Below are 25,170 nucleotides of genomic sequence, written 5' to 3'. Positions count from 1 at the left end.
TGCTCAGCCGCCTGGCGAGGCCGGGTATTAAACAAGCACATATTCGTGTAACGCAATTTACACATTCAAAACAAAATAGAAGGGGCGCTTGGCCTTTTAATATCTGCTGATAGCCTCAGCCTGGGCACAATAGACCCAGCAGCACTGCCATTTGACGAGGGTCGCGTTTGTTACTTTTTTCTTACTATCTTTTCCTATTTTCTACCGATTTCTACTCACAAAGAGTCAAATACACCGTTAATAGGTACTTCAAGGGGCTTACCTGAAACAGAAAATATCGAAAAATGAAATACACCTTTGTGAGCTATGTGTTAATTAGGCCTGGGCAAAGTTTGAGGAGAAACAAAACTCTGCTGCGCTAACGCGGAGTTCCTTGCCAATAGTAAGCTGTTACAGCCATACCAGTCTGGCTTTTGCACTCGACACAGCACAGAAACAGCTCGGATAGAATTGGCGGAACTTACTAGGTTGAGTTTGGATGTTGGGCTCAATGTGGCATTGATGCTGGTGGATGTGTCAACAGTATCTGAGATTGTGGACCATAGCATCTTGCTAAAGAGACACCTGGGTATGGAACGTGGCCCTTGCTTGGTTGGGATATTTTCTGTTGGAAAGAGAGAAGGTGGTATAGATGTAACCATTCTCTTCCAAAGTCAAACAGTTGAGGTTGGGGGTGCCACAGGGCTCAGCCCTGAGCCCCACCCTGTTCAGCATTTACCTGTCTCCTCTGGCATATTTGGTGGAATCGTTAAGCATTAATATTATTTCTTATGTGGACGATACAGTGCTCCTACTGATATATGGAGAAGACTCAGTCCGGGTCAAAGAAACTTTTGCACTCTTCTTAAAAGCGCTACTTGAGTGGGTCAAGAAGAACAAACTTCAGTGCAACCCGGATAAAACCGAAGTCCTGAGGTTTAGGCCAAATCCTCTACCGGGATGGACCGGTGCCTGACCGAGTAATGTTCCGCCTTGACTGCCCCCACACAGAGGTGGCCAGTAATTTAGGTGTTTAGTTTGATTCGAATCTATCCTTCAATGCCCAGATCTCATCAGTGGTTAAATCCTATCTCTGGATTCTTCCCCTCCCTAGGAAGTTTTTGCACCGGATCCCTCAGGAAGCACAGGTCACAGTGGTTAGGGCATAGATATTGCCATGGCTGGGTTATGTAAATGTACTATACCTAAGTATCCCAGAATTAATTTAAAACAGCATTTACAGGCACTGCAAAATATGGCAGTCTGCTTATGGTACAAGCTAGCAAAGCAATCACCTGTATCACTTTTTCGCGAGAAGTTTCATGAGCTTCCAGTGCACAAGTGAGTACTGTTCTAAGCATTAACCTTAATACACCAAGTCCTCCACGACAGGGGTCTTTCATATTTGAACTAAAGGATTAAGGCTTACAGACCTGGTAGAATGCTGCTCTCCAGTCAGACTGGGCTGCTGACAGTACCCTGCTTTAAAATGCAGCGTAGAGGGGGTACCAATTTTATGGTCCTGGCCACGGGCCTTTTAAACCAGTTGCCTAGACATCTGAGATTAATGATTGAGGAAGGCAGTTTTAAAAAAGTGCTGAAAGCATACCTCTATAGTATTTAGTGTATAGGGGACTCCAGCTAAGTTCTCTTCTTGGCCTCCAATACTGATGTTTAAGCACCGGGACACTACTGTAAAATGTAAAACTTAAAAATACATGTCCAAATGTTTAAGTACAATGCACCCTGCCCTATGGGCTATGCAGGGCCTACTCTAGGGGTGATATACGTGTAGTAAAAAGAAAGGTTTAGGCCTGGCAAAATGTTTATTTTGGCAGGTCGAAATGGAAGTTTAAAACTGCATGCGCAGGATGCAATGGCAGGTCTGGGAAAGGTTTAAAAGGCTATCTAAGTGGGTGGCAGAATCAGTGCCGCAGACCCACTAGTAGCATTTCATGTAAAGGCCCTGGATACATGTAGCACCATTTTTACGGACTACAAGCAAATTAAATATTTATTAGATTATTGGGACTTGCATATTTAAACTTGGCGTTCATGTTTCACCACATTTCGACACCTCGCTGGACTGTGTAGGTCTAAGTGAAGCGAAACTGCACTTTAGGGAAGATTCCACCTTTGTGCATAATACAGTGATACTACAGCTAATCCAGTAAACCCTATTGACCTTTATATGAATACCCGCTACTATTATAAATCCTGCCCAGGTCAGTACCTGCCCTGGCAGGGTCTCTTCTGTGCCAGGCTACTTGTGCACAATTACTGGGTTGCACATGTAAAATCATACGTGCAGCCCGTAGATGCGTGTGAACACATGTTTATGTGTAACCAGACCAGTACCTCTACCCTATCTGCGTTGAAACAGCCTTATCTTAAAGGACACTGGTGGTAACCATGTGCAGTTCAATTACATGCGATTACTGTGAATGAGACTTGAGAAGTGAGAGACACTCACAGTAAAAGTCTAAAAAGTGGGTGATCAAACAGTGAAAACCTCTGGGTGGACTACACAAATGATTGAGTGCAGGTAACCAGGTTCTCTAGTCACAACACAAAGAGGGAAAATAAATAGAGTGGCACGGCAGGGATGAACATCACAGGATGGATGCAGTGATCAAACATGTCTGATCAGATCAGTCTCTTGTGTGCCTCCCTTTCTCCCAGCTGGTGTGTTAATAAGCATAACACAGGGGCTAATATTGGTGATAGAAAATGTTCACAATAACATGCATTTCAACATTTTGAGTTACATTTATTCTCTTTAGAATCTGAATATCTTGTTCACCAATGTATGCACATTTAATTTCATTAGCCTTAACTCATAGCAGTAATTGGATTTGGCCCTCTCTGCAGGCTCACAGCGAATCTTTTTGCATTCATCACTCCTGTTTTCATTGGCTTTTAGGACTTTCTGCATTTTAACACTGCTAAAGTGCCTGTGCTCTCTCCCTAAAACATGGTAAACTTAGCTTACACTTGATTGGCATATGTAATTTACTCACAAGTCCCTAGTAAATGGTATACCGTATACCCAGGGCTGGTATCTTAAGTGCTACTAGTGGACCTGCAGCCCACTGAAGTAGCACCCAAAATGTTTCCCAGGTCCTCCATTGTAACATGAATGTAGTTTTAAACTGTATATTCTACTTGCCAATATACCTCTTTTCCAGGCCTAAAACTCAAATTTTAATACATACGAGTCATCCCTATAGATGCTTAGACAGTCCATAGGTCAGGATGCATTGTAATTAAAAAGTTGGACATGCACTTTAAATTCCTAGATGACCTGGTAGTGGAAACCTGACAAATTAATTGTTCACTACTGTGAGGCTAATCTCTCCCATAGGATAACAATTAGTTTTCTTTTTCAAACCATTGGTCCCTGCAGCCTGTTCCTGGGTGACATAACTGGATGCACTTGGCCTTTGTGTATTTCTCCCAGACTGACACACAATAGGGAACTAGGTGTACCTGGATGGGCCATCTCAGGCAGGAGGGGTGGTGGAGATCTGCACAGCCCCAATTGCACTTCACTAGGCTGTGTTCTGCTCTCACACAAACAACTTCACACTAGCCTATTGTGCCTGAAAACAGAGTGGGACCACGGCAGGGAGGCATGAAATTCCAGACACATATGTAGGGGAAACACTTCAGAAACTTCTACCACCTTAAAGCAGGCACCAGGAATAAAAATAGGACCTTAAACAAAAGAGAGGGGCTCAGTATAAACCAAAAGGAAATAGAGCACCTAGTTATTATGAAGTAAAAAAAGATTTTTCCTTTTGGGAGAATCAAATAATGTCAAGCTCATTCACTCACTCCGGTCAGAATCCCCACATGAGATTCAAACGATTCGCTCCATCCTGTGAAACACTTGCAAAGAAAAGCACTAATTATATCAAAACAGACTATTTATTCGCATAATAAAAAACATTCTAATGAGTGTACAATCAATATAATATATTCATTTCATTTTTTTAAAAACAAGGGAACAGAATTACAATAAAAAACTTTTAGTGAAATAGCACAGGAGAAAAGGGAAAGACAGTAAACTTTGTCTTATCGTTGTTAATTTAGACCCTCTGTGGGCAACACAGGGTAGGGCTTCCCTTCCCTATACCCAATTATTTGTTGACCACTACCAAATTTAACAAGTGTGCAAAGCGTCAACGCATTTCGGAGGCTTTAGCTGATTCTAGCCTCCTTCTTCAGGGCAATAGCTATTTATTTCTCCATATCCAATGTGTCACCTGTGCAAACGCACATTGGTGAACTACTTGTTAGATTCAACTTTTGAATGGGGTGGTATATATTTCACAATTTCCCAAGCTGTTAGGTTAGTCGTTGGTGTGGGCAAACTTGACTAAATGTTGCCTAATTTTCTGTCACCGGTTGATAAAATAAAATAAAATCCGGTTGGCCCCTACAGGTCGGTCATGTATCTTTTACTTCACCCTATTTGTCATCCCTTAGGATCAATTTCTGTTCTGTGGTGATGAGTACAATGAAAGTGTGATACCAGTGGGTCACTGGGACCATCCCCTTGGGAACACCTTTTGCTCCTCTTAACGACAGAGGATTCCACACAGTAGGGTTAAGTATATCAAGTTTTTTAAATTTATTTTTCAATTTTCACTGAATATTGATTTATTGCACCCATCCTAAATTGTTTTCTGTGGTGATGAGTCCCACACCTGATTCCTGGGGGGCCGGTGTATCTCGATATTCTTTTCTAACACCGGGTAGATTTCGCTCGTGGCTTTTCTGTCCGACAGCAAACTTTCCCGGCGTTACTCTTCCGCGTTGGTTGGATCGCGGTGAACATAAACATCTTATGTGACAAGCAATGCCTTCCCTGGACCGGAAACAAGCTTCCTAGGACCGGTTTCTGGCATTCGGCAGTTCGGGCTGGACTGTTCCCATGAGACACAGGGTCAGACTGATTTGCATATGGCCATGTCTGAACTGGGGTGGCAGAGTGGGCTAAAGAACGGTGATGGATTAAACCAGATCTGTTGACTGGATGTGAGTGTTTGATTGGTTCAGATACTCCGTCCGTCACCACCCCCTTTTGTACCGCTAAAACAAACTATCCACATGCAAATAACATTTGGATATATTTCTACCCTCAGCAATTTAACTGCACATTGCCCACAGTGATCAAACAGTATTACATTAAGAGTAAGGAGATGCGCGCGCAGCGCTTGTTTGAATATTTGTGCATTTCTGAGATATTGCTGTGATATTGCTGTGTAGCACTTGTGATTTTAAACTTATGTTTCACTCGCCAACTTTTTAAAACTCACTCACCGTCGCTTCCCCGTTCCACCGCTGACTCGGTCAGTTTGTTGTGGAGGGAAGTTGTACACAGGAGCACACCGGAAGTGACCAGACTTCCGCTGTGCATCCTGCACCAGTTAGGGGCCCGGCACTATTTAAACAGCAGTAGCCCGCTCTCCCAGCTGACATTAAGAGTAAGGAGACGCGCGCGCAGCGCTTGATTGAATATTTGTGCATTTCTGAGATATTGCTGTGATATTGCTGTACAGCATTTGTGATTTTAAACTTATGTTTCACTCGCCGACTTTTTAAAACTCACTCACCGTCGCTTCCACGTTCTACCGCTGACTCGGTCAGTTTGTTGTGGAGGGAAGTTGTACACAGGAGCACACCGAAAGTGACCAGACTTCCGCTGTGCATCCTGCACCAGTTAGGGGCCCGGCACTATTTAAACAGCAGTAGTAGCCCGCACTCCCAGCTGACATTAAGAGTAAGGAGACACGCACGCAGCGCTTGATTGAATATTTGTGCATTTCTGAGATATTGCTGTGATATTGCTGTGTAGCATTTTTGATTTTAAACTTATGTTTCACTCGCCAACTTTTTAAAACTCACTCACCGTCGCTTCCCCGTTCAACTGCTGACTCGGTCAGTTTGTTGTGGAGGGAAGTTGTACACAGGAGCACACCGGAAGTGACCAGACTTCCGCTGTGCATCCTGCACCAGTTAGGGGCCCAGCACTATTTAAACAGCAGTAGCCTGCTCTCCCAGCTGACATTAAGAGTAAGGAGATGCGCGCATAAAGCTTGATTGAATATTTGTGCATTTCTGAGATATTGCTGTGATATTGCTGTGTAGCATTTGTGATTTTAAACGTATGTTTCACTCGCCAACTTTTTAAAACTCACTCACCGTCGCTTCCCCGTTCCACCGCTGACTTGGTCAGTTTGTTGTGGAGGGAAGTTGTACACAGGAGCACACCGGAAGTGAACAGACTTCTGCAGTGCATCCTGCACCAGTTAGGGCCCCTGTTACCACTTAAGTAGGATGTCCATCACAGCGCGCAGCGGACGCGCGCAGCGGGCACGCCAATGGCACGCCGAAGACGCGCCCAAGCCCGTCTGCACCCGTCCGCGCCAGTACGTCGCCTCTCGCCAGGGACCCTGGCAGAAGGGAAGTGGAAAGATACACCTATTCAAGGGAATTCCTTCTAGATCTTAACATCTCGACAGCCCCATGCGTTAGGACATCACCCTATCATTTACGATGCACCTCAAAATGTACCTGTGGATTCACTCTTCCGAGACCCAGCATTCTTCCATCTCTCAACTCTGCCTGCCACCAGCAACATATTTTGGTAGCACAGCTTAACATAAGATCTCTAGCGAAACACTATATGGAAGTCCATGACCTTGTCAAAGAATATTCCCTTGATATCCTGTTCCTCATGGAGACTTGGATACAAGAGGATAAGAACGCAGTTGCTAACCTGGCTACCCCTGTAGGATATTCTATCTACCTGTTGAATAGGCAAACCAGGGGGGAAGGCATTGCGGTGATGGCTAAATCTCATTATGCATGCCTGTTCACTAAACTGATTATTGCGGGAAGTGAATGCGCTCGCTACAGTATCAAAATAAACCCCCACCTTACTCTATCTGGAATCCTGATTTATAGACCTCCAGGGCAGGACAGTAGCTTTGTTAAAGCTCTTCTAGAGACAAAAGTTGCTCCTCGGTATTTGGAACCGACAATTTTAACATCTTTGGTGTCTTATTACGGACAATAAGTTTCTCGGCCTGCTTGCCGACCTAGCCGCTTTTCAGCTTTCCCAGCTGGTATAGGGCCCTACCCATAAAGGAGGCCATCTCTTAGACCCTATTTTTACCAACCTAGAAGAAGCAACGGCAAACGTGCCAATTCCCATGACCTGGAATGACCACATGCTGGTGATTATGTCCTTACCTACTCATGACACACCTAGCTCGATTCTGACCCAAAGGGTGAGAAAGCGCCCTTGGAGTAAGCTACGACTTGAAGACTTTTATACCCTACTTAAAGCCAACCCTCCTAAAAACAGTGAAAACACCAAACAGGGATATGAAAATTTCTATAACTGCCTAAACCAGGCCCTGGATACGCTGATTCCAGCAGACTGGATCAGAGCACGCTCCCAGGAGTCCAGCCCGTGGTTTAATGAGGAGCTCACTTCTCTTAGGAAAGAATGTAAAGCTGCTGAGCGTAAATGGAGGAAGGCCTACGCCCCAGAGCTAAAGACCCAATATGTCCGTACACAAAAAAATTATCATAGACATATTTGTAGGACCCGTGCGGCATATTACGCCATTGAGATTAACAACAGTCAGAATCCCTCTAAGGTCATTTAAAAAAAATTCTTAAGGATCTGAGTGCCAAAAAAGCGGTTGAGGGGACTACTGCTTCTCACGCACTTTGCGAGAATTTGGCCTCCTTCTTCATAGACAAAGTCCAAAAATATACACTACTTTTCCAGATACACCTACCCTTAATCCAACCAATAAGAAGACAACTCATAAACTTATGGCCATACCCGAGCTGATCCAAGAGGAATTTCTCAGACTCTAAGGGAAAATTAAATCATGCTCTCCGGCAGACCCTCTAAAACCCACGCAATTCAGAGAAGCAGATACTCTGGTTCTCAATCCCCTAAGAAATATCATTAACTCTTCAATCGCTACAGCCACACCACCCACTAGATGGAAGCAGGCATGGGTGTCCCCCATCATTAAAAAACCTACTTTGGACTCCACTAGGCCGGAGAGTTTTAGGCCAATTTCACTGCTACCCTGGCCAGAGAAGGTGGCTGAGTCCCATGTCAACATCACCCTGACAAACTTTCTCTGCTCCAACTATACTCTGGATGCCTCCCAGCACGGCTTTCGTGCTGGCCACAGCACCGAAGCTGCACTCCTTAGTGTGACGGAACACCTCCGGACCATTTTGGACTCCGGGCAGACGGCAGCACTTATTTTATTAGACCTCAGTGCTGCCTTCGACACTGTCTCACAAAAGGTCCTGCTGTACCTTCTGGAGGAGGCAGGGATTACTGGACAGGCCCTGGCATGGCTTAAATCATTTCTGACTGATAGATCCTTTCGGGTCTCCACCCCTCCGTTTCTGTCCAAAGAACAAGTAGTTGAGCAGGGTGTGCCCCAGGGGTCTGCGCTCAGTCCGACGCTTTTTAATCTCTACGTTCAACCACTGGCTGAGGTCGCTAAATGATGGGAACTGTCTATAGTCTCATACGTGGACGACACTCAGCTGGTGGTGATGTTGAGTGATGAATCCGGGGTAAAGGCACATAACTTCAGACAGGGCCTTACCGCAGTAACCACATGGATGACAGCTAACTACCTACAGCTTAACGCTGAAAAAACTGAAGTCCTGTTGGTAGGTAAAGAAGCCTCAGCCTGGGGTGATAAATGGTGGCCGGACATTCTTGGCAATCCCCCTGAGCCAAAAAGCGAAGTAAAAAACCTTGGAGTCTGGATTGACTCCTCATTGAATTTTGTCTACCATACAAAGAAAGTTGCTGCAACTTGCTTTGGAATTCTGCGAAATCTCAAGCCAATATTGAAATTTCTTGCCCCCCCCCCACACGTCAGCTCGTGGTGCAGTCTGCCATTCTCTCACGGCTGGATTATGCAAACTCCTTGCTCCTAGGGGCCAACCAGATGGAGAAGGGGCGACTGCAGCGTGTGCAGAATGCAGCTGCTAGAGCCCTAACAGGGCTCCCCCGCTTCCAGTCGGCGGCAAGCACCCTCACCAAACTCCACTGGTTCCCTGTGGAAAAGAGGATTCAATTCAAGACCTTATGCCTTGCATTTAAAATCCTGAAAACTGCCTCTCCTCCCATGCTATGCCCTCTTCTAACCAAGTATACTCCCCGGCGAACTCTAAGATCGGAAGGACAGAACCTGGCAATGGTTCCTCGAATAAAGCGTTCCCGGATGGAAGGACGCTCCTTCCGACATATGGCTGCAAAACTCTGGAACGCTTTACGACCGCAGATACGTGGGCTGAATGATCTCCTGGCTTTCAGAAAAGCAATTAAAACTCATCTCTTCTGCTAGATAGCGCTGTTATAATATTCCTTCATACACTTCTGCTGCGTCTGTCCTCTTCTTTCCTCTTGATAAGCGCCGGGACGCCCCTTCGCTGGGGCAGCTGCGCGCTATATAAAAAAGTATAACATAACATAACATTAAATAGCAACAATAAATGCTGTTTTTTAGGTATATAAACAATAAATGAATTAGGTGAGTGTAGCAGTGCTGGGTTTACAAATGTAAATAGACAGTGCAGACTTTCGGAACTATAGAAATGACCTAGGCTGATTATTATAATGTTGGCATTTCTACCTGGAAGGTTATTTCTAAGGTAGTCACCAAGGCATAGTGATTAATGGAGAGCCTACGTGTTCTAGAGAATAGAGAAAGATGGAAAAGATGGTATTAATTCAAAGTTTGTGGGCTATCAAGGGAACTAATAATGGATGTACCATGTCTACATTACAGGAAGGAACCACTGAAATAAAGCTTAGGACATAGAGATCAGTACCTCAAAGTCAAAAAGAATGATGTGAAAATTTCCTGTGAGTTCCCAGCACTGTCACTGACTGAATACCACAAACAACAGATTAAGTGCATTGCAATGTAAAGTTTACATTTAATGAGTGTGAAAAACACAGTGGTCCCAAAAGAGGATCTCAAGGTGCAATTGACTCACAAGAATGAAGACTAGGAGCTGGAAAACACAGGTCAAGAACCAACTGCTAGGAGAGTCGCTTGAAATGGAATCAAGGACGCCAAGGGGAGCTGTGCAAATAATATGAAGATGGTGTCCACAAGAGCAGTGCTCAGGAAATGCCACTACAGCAGGCAAAATGTCTTGGTATGTCCTGCTCAGCTGCTTAATTCAATCCAGTCTTTGGAAGCTCTAAAATGACTTTTTGGTATTTTGGCTACTGATCAAAAGACTTGTCATTGCTTATTCTTATGTTATCATGTTTCAATGTGTTGCCTTTCCTTTTTTTTAGACTCCAAATCCAAGCCCTGCATTTCCTCAGCCCAACACACATAACTAGCACATGTTATCTCCGTGTGGTCTGGAATTGGTATTATTTTCTACATTTGTTTATCTTCAGGCCACCCATCCTACCTGTCTTCTATTGTGTATATCTTTGTGTGACTGCTAAATTGTTGCAGGGTTATTTTAAGTCTGGGATTCTCATTCTTGCTTTTCGCCTTGATCCCTTACTGCCCTTTATTATAGGAAAGGAACAATAAGAGTTCATCAAAGGTCAGCATCTTGCAGATTACACCAGGCTATAGTTTTTATATTTTAATTAAATCCAAAGCTTATAAACAATCATTAGCAACTATTTCAATAGATGCTGAAAACATGTTTGACTGTATAGCTTGGAGTTTATTATTTCAAACTCTTGGTTTGGTTTTGGTCCCAAACTTATAGAGATGGTTCCCCTTTTATATACAGAAACGAATGCCTTAATTTTTGTTAATGGCTTAATCTCATCCTTCCTTCCTACTATATAGAGGAGTTTGTCAGGGTTGTCCCCTCTCTCCTTTACATTTTACTCTTGCATCGGAATCTCTTCCCCCCAAAAAAAGACAGCATCCTGATATACATTTTTGTTGTAAATGGAGCTAAGCATGTAGAAATGTGTGTATATGCAGATGATGTTTTATTGAGTATTTGTTACTTATATTTTATTGTTTTTGTCCAACTCAATCTCCTCTTTGTCAGCTTTCTTTTCAGAAGTTGATGAATTAGCTATTCTTTCAGGTTGCAACCTTAATTCAGACAAAGGTGCAATTCTCCCTTTCAATGTTTTCTGCTTTGAGCAAGATTTCATTCATATTAATTTTTCCTGAGGTCCTTCTAAAATCAAATATTTAGGCAGTTGGTTTACAAATCCTATTAAAGAAACAATTTCTTTAAACTTGAATGCAGTTGTAACCAAATGAACGTCTCTGAATTCCAAACGGGGCCCTTTTTTCTCTATCCTGGTGGGGTCGACTTGATTCTATCAAAATGATGACTGTCCTTATAGTTCTTTTTACCCTATCGGTAATACTTTCTAACTTTTTTCTTTAAACAAAAAGATGCCTTTTTATCCTTGCTTCTCCTGAATAATGAGAAACCTCACATGTCTCTCTTCAATTTCAAATAAAATAAACAAGGAGGTGTACATTTTCCAGATTTTCAATCCTACCTAACACCTTCTTTCTAAAACATACCACCTAATATTTAACAGAAACTGCTTTAGAGTTCTCTCCGATTCGGTTTTACGTTTAATCTTTCTTTATTCGACCTTTCTCCATCAAATAATCACATGACAGACTTGTGTGCACTCACATAGTACTTTCACATGATATGTGATATGTCACACATACATAGGCATAGTGGCACACATAAGTACACTATTCCCACTTACATATGTGACATCCAGAAGCAATGTAATAGAGTGCAGGGTAAGTTTTTCACCTTTTCTCACTCTAATATTACATTGGTCTACACACATGAGGCTACTTGTGTCAGTCAAAACTGACACATCACCTCTGATTTCTGACACATTGCTTTAGGTGCATCAATCTTATGACCAACTAAAGTAATGTGCCACTTTTGGGCCAAATGCCTTGCAGCATCTTACCCACAGGTGATTCAGTATTTCTGACACATCCTTGGGACCTTACACCATGGAGCCTCATGCGCCCTGAGGTATTTTTGATGCAGCAATAAATCATTTCTTATAAATAATATTTAATAATATAACCCCTTGTATTAGACATTGTCCATTGCTCCTAGGTCATTGAAGCAAAAGCTGTCTCACTTTTCAAGTCTAAAATGAGCGGTCCACTATGACCTGAATTCCAACGGACTTTGCATTAATGCCACTTTATTTCATCACCATACAGTTTCTCTGCCATTAAAAAAAAATCTCTTTTATTGTTTTGTTTTATTGCAACAGTGACAACAGCCATTAGCATTACAAAGATTATATGTATAGTTCTTAGGTGATGCCTATTAGATATATTCAGACAACAGTTGCATGGCGATCACATATACAATAGTTATGTAGATACGATAGTTCCGAATGAATCATATTAAATCAGTGCCTCTTCTTAGTGCCCAGTCTTTAAGGATAGTTTACACAAATATCTTTTGTGTAAGCTGTGGTTGCGATATCAAGGGGAAGTAAAGGGAGCAGAACTTAGAGTGGAGCCGGAGCACATCAACCCGCCAGTGCGCGTTTGCGAGCTTGTTGCTTATTGAGCCTATTCCCTTTGCCTTGACCGTCCGTTCCTTATCAATGTACCTTTCTGGGGCATCTGTATATAATGGCTGGTGTCGGGGTGGCAGCTGTGGTTGACTCTGGGACCCTTCTAACATGTACAGTGCTACTCGTCTGGAGCAGGTGCCAGCGTAGGCTGGATAAGTGGGTGCTCATATGTCTGCAACGCTAAACGTATCGCTTCCCAATGCGCGGCAATTGGTGTTTTCCTAAGTCTTATGGTCTCTTCGGGGCTAATTGCTATGTTTTCTGCTCTAACTCACTCAAGTGTGGAGTGTCGCCAAGCTTGGATGTGGGGTGGGTTCGGACACTTTCCAGCACTTTGTGATTAGCCTTTTGGCTGTTAGAATGCCCAGATCTAGAAACCTAGAAGTAACCTTGGAGGTACATGTCTTGCAAAACTGATGTAGTAAATACGCAGGCCATTCAAAGGGGATTACCCTCTCAGTGCTGTGATGTATTGCTTCTGCTTCCCACCTCCAGTATGTAGTTAGGCTGGTGCAGCTCCACAGCATACGCACCAGTTTCTGTTGAGTTTGGCTGGTGTGTAATACTCTCTGTGTGTAATGTAAAATTAGACTTGCCTAAATCGCATGTTCCTAGGGATATTACGTGGGCTGGCCAACACTTGCCCCCATTCCTTGTCTGAGAATTGCCTGTTCAGGTCTCCCTCCCACCTGTGCCGGAGGGGGGTCTAACTTGACTGCTGCATGTTCGCGCAGTGACACTGCGAACCACTGCTTCAAATGCCTACCTTGTCCCATTACATGCAAATACTGTATGGTAAGGTGTACTGGTAATTCTGTTGCCAGCTCACCCCATCGAGCTGTAAGCGTGGCAATAGGGACCGATGAAGGAGGAATTGACCCGCATGGAGTCCATCCTCCTCCATCAAGGTCTCATAGGAAAGCAGTGTGCCGTCCTGGTAGAGGTCTCCCAGGGTCTGTATGTCCGCCCCTTGCCACTGTTGCAGCTCTGTGACAGTCAGAGGCCCCTGTCCCCCAGGGGCACCTTCGATCGGGTTTGGAATGTCTGCGCTGAGGGCGTTGCCTTCAGTCCCGATATGTCCGCAAACTCTTGCAAGATGCAAGCTAAGTTGCCGGTACATTACTGATATCATGGAGACAGATTAATAGATCGTCCGCATACAGCAAAATCTTATGCATGCTAAAAATATGCCCACTTGTGTGTGTGCCCTCATCGATTCCGGGAGTAGCTCCATTGCGAGCGCGAAAAGAAGGGGCGATAACCGACAGCCCTGTCTCATCCCTCGTCGCACTGAAATCTCTTGCGAAGTGTAAGAGCCCATCTTTACTCTTGCCATTGGGTTCATGTAAAGTAGCCTGACTATTTACAGAAAGGCAGGCTCAAGTTTATATCTTTCCAGAGTAGAAAACATATAGTTCCACTCAAGAGAATCAAAACCTTCTTCCAGATCTAGCACGAGACAACCCTCCCTCTGCCATGTTATCGTGGAGTATGCGGCCACTTGGAAAAAAACGGTGTGGGCTGAGCTAGGTGTTGCGGGCTGGCACTAAACCGTTTTGATCTGCATGACACCAGATTTGAGACCACCTGTGCCAATCTGTCGGCCAGTATCTTCATTAGCAGTTTATAGTCAGTGTTAAGAAGTGCCAGAGGTCTGTAAGAGCCCATGTAGTTGTGTCTCAGCTGGACTTGAGCAACCAGACCAGGTGTGCCTCACACAGCGATGGAGGGAGCAGTCCTATATCTACTACAGCTGCATAGAGGGCAAGCAGCTTTGGACATATTGACAGTTTGCATTCTTTCTAGTATTCCGCCGGAAAGCCATCCGGCCCTGGGGGTCTTACCTATGGCCAGAGACAATATGGTGTCCCCAAATTCCTCTAGTGTGATCAGCACGTCAAGTATGACCCTCTGTGCTGCCTCTAACTCAGGAAGTTGTATGCGGTCTAAGAAAGAAGTCAGAGCCTGTGTTTTGCATCTGTATTGAGACTGATACAATTGTCTGTAATGTTGTGTCAGTGCCTCATGAATGTCGCACTGCATGTGCACTAGCCCTCCCGTGCTGGTTTGCGAGTACGCTCTTGGTGAATTAGCCAAGCTAAGGGTTGCCCTGCCCTGTCCGCTGCTGTGTGAGCACTCGCAGTGTGTGCTGTGTAGTTGTGGCAGCGAAAACGTTCCAATAACTCCACATGCTGCGTGCGTAGCGTGTCCAGGTGCTGCCTATCCCTACCTTTACCTTCCTCGTCTATTTCAAGCCGCAGCAGCTGATTATCTATTTTACTTAAGCTAGAAGGGATTTGCCTGCGTATGTTCCAGGTCATGCCCATACATTGCCCCCTCGTGGTAACCTTGAAGGCCTCCCACTCCACCAATGCATCCCCGCTGTATCTTCGGTTATCTCGAAGTATGCAAGTAGGGCCATACCCAGCGAAGAGCGGAATGCAGAGTCCTCTAGTGCCGCGTGTTGAAGCCTCCACATAGGGGCAGGGGGGCCTTCGACATCCCAAGTTAGTTGTAGTAGTTGTGGATTGTGATTGGAGTGCGTCCGGCCTAAATATTCTATCTTATGCACCAAAGGAAGTAGCGCCGAAGATCTCACTATTCGTATTAAACGTACATGCAGGCCGCGAATCGCCAAATAGTATGAGTAGACCCTGTCATTGGGGTTGGGGGCGTGCCATATGTCAGTAATTGCCAAGTGTGTCAGCCAGCTTGTGAGGGCCTTTGCATTGGACGCCGCTGTTGTCTTGGACAAGGGTGGCAATAATCTGTCTAGGTCTTTGCTAAGCACGGAGTCGAAGTCCCCCCCCCTCCCAAGGAGCCAGGGCACTCCGCTCCACCCTGTTAGTACCTTCGTGAGATTCTCCAAAAATGTCACCTGGCCCACATTTGGGGCGTAGATAGAACTAAGGAGCAGCGGCTGACCATTAAGTCTCCCGCTAACTAATGTGTATCAGCCCTCCAGGCCGATTAATGTGCGCTCCTGAGCAAAGGGGATCCCAGCTCTTACCCAGATAAGGACGCTGCAAGCATGCGCCTTATAGGTCGTGCCATATATTTGGCCCCTCCATTTACTGCGCAAGCGCACAAGCTCCACCTGGGACATATGTGTTTCTTGGAGTAGCACAATGCCTGCAGTTGAGTAGATCGAGTACCTGCGCACCAGGGAGTGTATACTGCGCACGTTCCATGTTACCACATTTACTTGTACCATTGCCCTTTCTTGGGGAAACTAAATAGGCAATTGGAGGGTAAGGCGCCATAGATTACAAGCGGTGGGAGTGTGCTCCAATTCCGGGATTGTAATAACAGTGGGTATCTGTGAACTGAACTTTGCATAACTATCTGCAGCAATTCCCAACTGGGTTCTCATCCAAACTGGAGCTCCTAACTGGAGGCGGTAACTATATCATAAGTGTTTGCGGGTGGGTTAGCGTGAGATGTCTGGTGTGTGCTGTGCCAATCCTCGATGTTGTGTTTGTGACTAAATGCTCACACAACCAATCAGTGCCGGCAGGCAAGCTGTCGGACTGCGTATGACCTATTTGTGTGCCGTTGGCTGGTTGTTGACTGCGGCAATGAAGGGGGAGGCACCGCCACACCCGCAAGGTGAGTACAGCTGGGAGGGAAGAATAAGGGCGGGGGAAGAAAAAAGGAGGGGAATGGGGGTGAGGGTGAGGGCAAGGAAAAAAGGCAGTCTCAATATCAGGCATAACACATTTGTTTTGAGCCAGGTACTTGCCTGAGTCCATACACAATGTTATGTGTTATTTTTGTTCAACATCATATAATGTCATCCGCTGTCTGTGGCTGACATCTGGCGGAAGGGAGTCTTCTGGGTCTCCTAGTCTTGAGGGCATGGAGGAGCCGGAATCAGATGACCTGGATGGGCTACGCTGGTGCTCAGGGTCCTGCTGTGGTGCCCCAAGCGTGGCAACAACATTGATCGCTTCTTGCCTTTCCATCTTCCTTTGTTCTAGATTGGGAGCGGTGATGGCGGCCGCGTCGGATGCTCGAGTTTTGCCATGCCCTCCGCGGGCACGTCACCGTCAGGTAGCCTCGCGTACTTCCGACTCTGCCAAAGGTCTGACCCCCGTCCACATCCTGGGATCCTCCAGCCAGTCCAAGACATCTGCAGGTGAGTCGAAAAACTGTGTCATCCCCTTTGCCAACACTCACAGCCGTGCAGGGAACAGCAAAGAGTATTTTAGGTCGAGTTCTACAGTTTGTCTGTCTTGATTATTAGCACAACACAAAGGGCAGATGTCAGATATTCTCGGATACACCAGAGCAAATAGGAGATTGATTTTAATAGTCATGAATAAGGCTAGGATTAGTAATCTCTCTTGTTTATCCTCCTATCACAGTGATCTGTGTTAAAATAAAAAATAAGGCACCAGGGGAGTAGCTCTCATAATTGCAGCAAGTTTAGTGGCACTGGCGCCCATGTGTGTGAAAAGCATGTTGTTCCTCAATTAATGAAGGTTTTTCACTACCAAAGCAGGGCACAGGACACACTGACTCCCCTCAGCGTTCTAAAAAGTACACTAAGACATGTGGATCTTAAGCATGTTTACGACCTACCTTCCACCTTTGAGATGATTACTCCTTTGCTATGATTGGAACTATGTCCTGCATGGAATTAGCCAGAGGAAAGTTAGGAAAAGACTTTTAAGGAAAATTGCTAATGTGCTTGTGAAGCATACAGTTACTGACAGTGCTTAATTTGTGCCAGTATTTTATGCTCCAGCACATATTTTTAAACCCCTGCACTTATTTATGAGAGTTAACTAAATAGTGGCTTGCCCTCAGTGACTCCCTTCCATCCTCTTTTGCCCATCTGCTTTTCACAGTCCCTCAATCCCACTCTCCATTGTCCATCTAGTTACCTCCTGCCCCCACTCTGTGTTGCCTACCTCTGTTCTGCCCTCCATGTTCACGCCCTTACTCCCTGTTGTCTACTGCCTCCCTACCTCCATATTGCCTCAGAGCAAATACAAAACAGAAGTGCTATAGCGTGCCCTATGCAGGCCTTCAGAGAATCTCTTTTATTGCTCTCCCACCAAACCCTTTTCTCCTGACCAGGCATTTTTTCTTTCACTTCCTGTATTCTTGGGTTGAAACCTGAGCAGGTTGGTGCTGTTAGAATGTTGGCAAACATAAGGATATGAAGGACGTAGCACTGAAACTTTTCAGACACTCACCCCCAGTCACAGATCTGGGTTGAATCCATCATCATTCTTTAGCTCACTTCGCCACCTCAGTTCAGACCCAGCTATATGCCAATCAGTCTTGACCCTGTGCCTCATGGGAACAGTCCAGCCCGAACTGCCAAGCCAGGTCATCCCTGAACTGGAAACAAGCATCCTGGGACCGGTTTCTGGGTAACAACCTTCATCAGCCAGGCTAGCTTGAATCCAATGGCAAAGTGAGCAAGAGATCCACGTCTGGGCATACCGTGCCAACTTAGAGCGAACAAAGCAAACACAAGGAGATGATGGACGGAACCCTGAAACTTTTCAGACACTCACCCCCAGTCACAGATCTGGGTTGAATCCACCATCATTCTTTAGCTCACTTCGCCACCTCAGTTCAGAACATGTTATGTGCAACTTAGTCTTGACCCTGTGCCTCATGGGAATAGTCCAGCCTGAACTGCCAAGCCAGGTCTTCCCTGAACCAGAAGCAAGCATCCTGGGACCAGTTTCTGGGTAACACCCTTCATCAGGCAGGCTAGCTTAAATCCAGTGGCCAAGTGAGCAAGGGATCCCCTTCTGAGCATACCCTGCCAACTTAGGGCGAACACAGCAAACACAAGGAGCTGATGGATGGAGCACAGAAACCTTTCAGCCACTCACCCCCAGTCACAGATCAGGGTTGAATCCACCATCATTCTTTAGCTCACTTCATCACCTCAGTTCAGACCCAGCTATATGTAAATCAGTCTTGACCCTGTGCCTCATGGGAACAGTCCAGCCCGAACTGCCAAGCCAGGTCTGCATCAATGAATTAGAATTTGACAAGCCTTGAATTCCAAATATGAACAACAAGGCACACAATTACAATGCCTAATATTTTGACATATTAGCAATGTAAATATCAGAAAAGGTAAAGACCTATTTTCGGAACATGACCAAAGCAGTTGGCCACCCGAAAAAGTCTTGTTAATGATAAAATCTATCACTTTATGCCCAAATAAATAGATTCATTTGAAAAAGAGAGGTATAAAGTTCACTTCTACAATTTAATCTGCTTTAATTAACATATCAAACTCACAGTTTATCGACTTTATAAGCTTGAAAATATTGCTATCAACATTCATGTGAGAAAAACAAATTCCCTGGGGCAGAGGTTTAGCATTTGCACATGAATAAAAGCAGTTGTTTCTTGGACCATGTTTACATTGTTTGAGTCTAAGTGCAAAGCAGAAATAGAGAGCGCCTTTCAGATGTGCAGTATTAGAATATATATAGTTATATATGTAAAATGTCTCAGAATTCTATAATCATGCGAGTAACATTATTTCAAATAATAAATGCTTTGTATGGCTCAATGAATGAAAGATTAATTCTAGAATGTCAACCTTTCAAAGTGAATTAAATCGAATCAGAATGTCACAGAAGATCAATGGCCCACTGTGCAGGTAAGCAATAAAATCCATTCACCGGAAAAAAGGTTAAAATTATGTTTTACGTAGGTGAAAATGTCAGTTAAAGCGTATTTTTTAACCCGTTGGCGGCTTCCGCTTTTTTGCAGCAGTGCGGCCGTTTTAAAAAACGGGCGCGGTCGCGTCGGCCATTGGCCGACGGCAGCACCAGCGAGGTAGTGCTGCCGTAAAAACACACACTGAAATTCACCAAGTTATAATTAACCTGAAGAATAACTTATGCCCTCACCATGCACAGTGTTGTAATCAATGATGTCATTTAGGAATGTAGCACTGATGCTATCAATGATGTCATAGAACCAGCCATGAGTGATGTAATATGTACGATATTAACAGCGGCGGCTGACACATATTGTGGGTGGGATGGTGGAGGGCGGGAGGTAAAGAATAAAAAAAGTACCTCTTCGCCACGTCTCGCCGCTCTGTCCATCGCCATCTCCGGAAGAGCGCACCAAGGAAGCACCCAGCCTCCCCTGAGCCAAACACAACACTGCAATGCAGCGTCATGATTAGTAAGCACCCAGGCTCCCCTAAGTCAATCACAGAGCTGCAATGCAAGGTTGTGATTGGCCTGAGCGCCGTAGTTCGGAGCTCAGCCTGGGAATGGGGCCAGGGCATGTTCTCCACCAAGGCAGTATTGCAGCCTGAGGGGAGAACATGCAAAGTGCGTATGAATGTTTAGCCAGCCCCAGAGGGCCGGCCAAACATTCATGCGTACTTCAGGGAGTGCAAACCAATCCTCCCTTCCCCTGCTCTGTCTGCAAAGCAGCCTCGCCCATCCCACCCGAAAAGCTGCCTCAACAAGGAAAAAATAGTATGATGATAACTTTTTCCTTTGTTGACACTGCTTAAAAGCAGTGGGGCGACGCTCCTCAGCCTTAACGGAGACGCCGGCACATGATATCAAGCAGTGGATGGTGAGTCCACGAGTTATAGTTACTTCAGTTAATTAGAACTGGTGCATTTCAGTGGTTTGCAATGTTTTAACTGACATTTCACCTAATTATATTACTTTCACCTTTTTTTTCACTGAATTCTCAAATTGTTTTTTAAATGTAAAGTAAGTTGTTATAACTATTACTAAGTATAATGTCACTTTAGCCCTTGTTTTTTCAGTGATTTTTTTTTAACTTAAAGTATTATTGTATTTCAGAGCTAACTAGCCCTACCTGTGCCACAGCCAGGCCCTGCGCCCAACAAGTCTGCTATGCTTTGCATGGTGTTGACTACAGGCCTTGCACGCAACCCCCCACAGATTGGCAATCCTCCATTCCGAACTGCCAGAGGCCATGAGCAGTGTGGGGTTGGTCCAACCATCCGCAGGCGTCCACCTGCCCACCGTGCATGGCCTTTGGCCTTTTGTGTTTTTTACAGCGCTGCAGTACCATGGTACTACAGAGAAATGTCACTGGGGCTGCCCTGAGCATCACGATAGTACAGAAGTGCTGTGAAAAAAAATCTTCCTAATTTGACACCAAGGGGTGTCTCCCACAAGGTCCGGGTGGGTCACAAATCACCTACCCTGCATCCCTATTTTTTTTTTAATAACCAAATTTTATTGTGTTACCAAGAAAGCAACATTCAAAGCAGTACAATCTTTAAGAGCAGAGCAATTCCGGGTTACAGCAATACATGAAACAGTTATTTCAAAAAGCATTCCCCACATGATGGTCATCAATATTAAATCCTCCACTTCCCCCACAATTTATTATGTTTATGAGGACAGCTATGTGCTTCATAAATCGTTTTTTCATGCTGTGCGCGCCAATCAACTCCCTTGCAACACAGCTGGATCGAGGGGGTTGTAGGTTACATCCAGATTCAGGCAACATCTCTTTTGGCTACCAGACAGGCCACCTCTATAAAAACCCATTCAGGTCAATTGAGCATCCAGGAATCATCTAGATCTCCCGCCCTACATCATCCCAGAAGGAGCGCAACGCACGGCATTCCCATGCCACAGCGTACGCATCTAACCTGAGCGGCAGTTCCTGAAAAGACATCTCCTAAGTATGTAATTCCTATCTGTCCAATGGGAAAAGCTCTCAAGACCTGAGAACTTAAATGCGCTGCCAGAGGGGGTTTAAGGTACGGGTGGTGGTCAATCATGTCAAGTGGGGATCCCACTGAATAAAGTGCCACACCACTCTACAACAATGCACCACCACTTGAGTGCAAGAGGCATCTCTGGGTGCATGCTGCACTCATAAACAAAGTCAAGGAGTCTCTCAAAGCCAATGAGGTGAAAACCCAAGTGATATGCGGGTTCATACCAGCCTCTTGCAAACCATTCATTGATGGGCACCAGCTGTGCCGCTAGATAGTACCTGTAGAAGTCTGACACCCTAAGACTCCCATAAAAAGGCGATTTCCGCGCTGCGTTAAACACCACCCAGAGGCACGTACTGACCCATACAAATTATGTAAGTTTGGAGGTCAGGGAGTAGAACCACCCGTGGGGGATTGGATACAGGAAATTTGCTAAGAGATGCAATAACAAGGGAGACACATCTTAAATATTGTCATGCATCCCATAGGGTTACGGGGCAAGTTGCTACAGATACACAAGTCATGGTCAAGGTATGAGGCTAATTGCTGAAAACTTAGGGCCCAGTCCAAGTCCGGGAGATATGATATGTGAATCCCCCGGTACTTAAACAAGTTCTACAGAAAATGTATATCAGGGCACTAACAACACCGCAGCGTCCCCAGTCACCTCCACCAACAAGGATTTAGATGCGTTAACCTGAAGACCGGAGGCCTCTCCATAGAGATAAAGGATCTCCAGACACCGGGGACCATAGGTCTGGGGCTCGCCGAGAAAAAGGAAAATGTCATCAGCATACAGTGCTATCCAGTCCTTGAGTCCACTCCCTCATCTGCAGCCCAGTATCCACAACTTCACAGCGTATGAGGCACGCCAGCAGTTCAATAGCTAGGGCATACAGTAATGAGGAGCGGGGACAGTCCTGGTGTGTGCCTCTACGGATCGGGAAGGGGGTGGATAGAACACCATTCACACGGACCTGAGCCGTGGGCTTGTTATTCTGGAGATGCACCATTTTGTGAAATAGTGGTACTAAGCCTGCTTACAGGAGAACCGCATCCAGGAAGTCCCAGGAGACAGTCTAAAAAGCCTTACAAAAGTCTACCAGTAGGAGGGCTAGGGCACTGTCTAGTCTATATGTCTGGGAGAGAGGCATCTGCACTCGACTAATACAATGACGAGTACTCCTGCCTGGTATGAACCCACATTGGTCTTGATGAATGAGGTGGGACATGGTCCGGTCAGCGGAGTCGCCAGGACTTTAAAAAAGATCTTAATGTCTGCATTAATAAGCGAGATTGGGGAGTAGGAGGAGCACCAGTCTGTAGGAAGGTCCTTCTTAGGAATAATAACAAACGTGGCACAGTCCAGCTTGGGAGGGAATGATCCACGTCCTAACGTCTCTGCATCGAAGGTCAGAAGGTGGGGTGTCAGCATGATATTGTACCGGTTATAGTATTCAATGGGGTAGTCGTACAGACCCGAAATTTTCCCCAATTGGAGTCCAGATATGGCTTGGTTGACCCTTTCCTTCATTAAAGGTTGGTCTAACTCATGAGCCAGGGCATGTGGGATTGAGGGAATCAGAATGTCCCAAAGAATTGGTCTCTCAGTCTTCGATGGGAGTGTTGAACATTGTGCATGTAGTTATCAATAGAATGACGCAAATACCTGAGCGATCATTGGCAGAATATCCTGGAGCTTGCCAGCTGAGTCTCTGACAACGGTTAATTTTCTTGTGGAAATATTACAGGTCACCAGCCAATACAATAGTTTACCAACTTGTCCCCGGACTCAGAGACCCTTTGGGTTGAGTCTCTCCCGCACTGCTTTCCCTCTTCAAGGGAGACCTGTCGCAGCTCGGTCCGTGCTTTTTCCAGGAGGCACTGTGCATCCTCTGCACCAGGGCCATGGGTTTGGTGCTCCTAACCAAGAATGTATGCCTCTAGGTCTGTCACCTGCACTACTTGTAGAGATTCTTGTCGCCTCACATAACCTTTAAGCAGCCCTCTCATGAAGGGTCTGCTTGATGCCCACAGAGTTGTTGCTAAGGATACTGAGCCCTCATGTGTTCGATAAAAAGGCTTGGAGCTCCTCCTCTATGAAGGACTAAGGGGCCTTTAGATGCCACACACTCAATCTCCAGATTGAGCACTGCTGCTGGGCAACTCAACCAGTAAGGAGGGGGGATGGTTAGATATGCCACGCTGGATAATCCGGATGGACTGCGGTGATAGGAGATCAGTCGCCAGGAGCCATAGCAGGTCAATTCGCGATTCTGTATTGTGAGCTGCAGATTGATGTGTATATGACCTTAGAGATGGGTGCCATGAATGCCATGAGTTGCAGAGGTCCATAGAGTCAGACCAGTCACCAAGCATGCTGAATGTGCCTGTCGGCTGAGGCGAGGGGCCGCTGAAGTGTCCAGTTCGCAAAACACAGTAAGACAAAGAAGTGCAAGCAGGTAGTGAGAACGTGTTTACAGCCACAAGGAAAGCAAGCTCACCAGGAATGGATAACACCCACAAATTGGTTTACAAGGGCCTCTAGTCAGCAGGTAGTCATTAAGTGTTTGTTCATGCTGTTCTAGAACAATGCAAAGTGGGGAAGTGAGTCTTTTTTGGGTGAGGGTTTCAGATAATTGGTGTGGTTTATTGTGGAGTTTTTCATTTACTTGGAAAAGTGAAGAGAATGGGTTCTATTCATGATTATGTCTGTACCTCTTCCAGCTACTGTCAGTTTGTTTGCCATCTACCATGGGCTGTTCAGCTGTAAAGCCTTGCAAGTGACATAAGCAATCTTTAATGTGCTTCATGTCTGTAGAGGCAGTCAGTTCAATGATGATAGACTGGGGTGATGTTTTGGGATTTTCGTATTTTAAAGAGGAGGTTGGCAGCAGAATGGAGGGCTGTCAGCAGTTCTTAGGAAGTCCTGTGTTTAGAGCATTTGCGTGTCAAATCTTACATATAACCTTGCTTGATATAAGTTCTTCAGGTTACTTCTAAGCAGAAACTGACTGATGGTATGTAATGAAGTGAAAGGATAAACAATGAATACTTAGCAAAGATTCTCAATTAATCCACACATATCCCTTTAAATAAATCATGGATTGTTCGACCATAGCATCTTCCACCCTTTGTGTAACACCTGGTTGTTTGTCAAAATTTAAATCTGCATTTAGCATGCATGGAAAACAAAGCTGAGCAGTACACCAGCATTTTAACCACAAAGTCTAGAAAATAAACATTATCTCCTATTTTGATGAACAGCGGCTATTGGTGTGTTCTCATAATTAACACTGATGTCTTATTAAGCATCATAGCACATCCAAATCATCAATGAAACCATTATAGGTAATATCCTACTGAAACCCCACTTCTGGTCCATATCACTCTTTCAGAGCAGTATGATTTTTGGGAGGTAGTACTGCATCCAATAAATATTTTTGTTGCTTGACGTGGCATTTACTGGGTGCAGAATTACCTTGACTTTCCCAGTTCTGCATTTCGCAATGGGTAAGAAAACAGAGCTGTAAAAACCAGGAAATAGCGATTTCTCCTTGGGAATTCCATCAAGTATTACAGGTTGATCTTTTATAATCATACCATTGAATAAAATAGTTAGACGTAATAATCATAAAATATTATGAAACTAACAATAGCTCCTGTTCAAAAGATTTAATCTTTTTAGGCATAAAGAAATTCATTAATTCATATAGACGGTTGGTTTTGAGACCACAATGCCAGAGGATAAGAAGCAAGCCAGCCTGATGCTAAGAAACATAGTCCTCAACAATTATCTGAAAGGGGTCATATGTAATCTGAAAGGGCTGTCCAC

General features: G+C 45.0%; 1 protein-coding gene across 5 annotated transcripts in view; it reads right to left on the bottom strand.

Annotated features, from left to right (window-relative positions):
* SORCS2 (sortilin related VPS10 domain containing receptor 2) overlaps nucleotides 1–25,170 on the bottom strand; it is a 2,087,100-nt gene that overhangs the window by 755,861 nt on the left and 1,306,069 nt on the right. The gene's annotated exons all lie outside the window — the stretch shown is intronic.

This window comes from Lissotriton vulgaris, chromosome 3_2 (genome assembly GCF_964263255.1).
Source record: "Lissotriton vulgaris chromosome 3_2, aLisVul1.2, whole genome shotgun sequence".
Lineage (NCBI taxonomy): Eukaryota > Metazoa > Chordata > Amphibia > Caudata > Salamandridae > Lissotriton > Lissotriton vulgaris.
The sequence above is the reverse complement of the archived record's forward strand: the minus strand, read 5'-3'. Positions and strand labels throughout refer to the sequence as shown.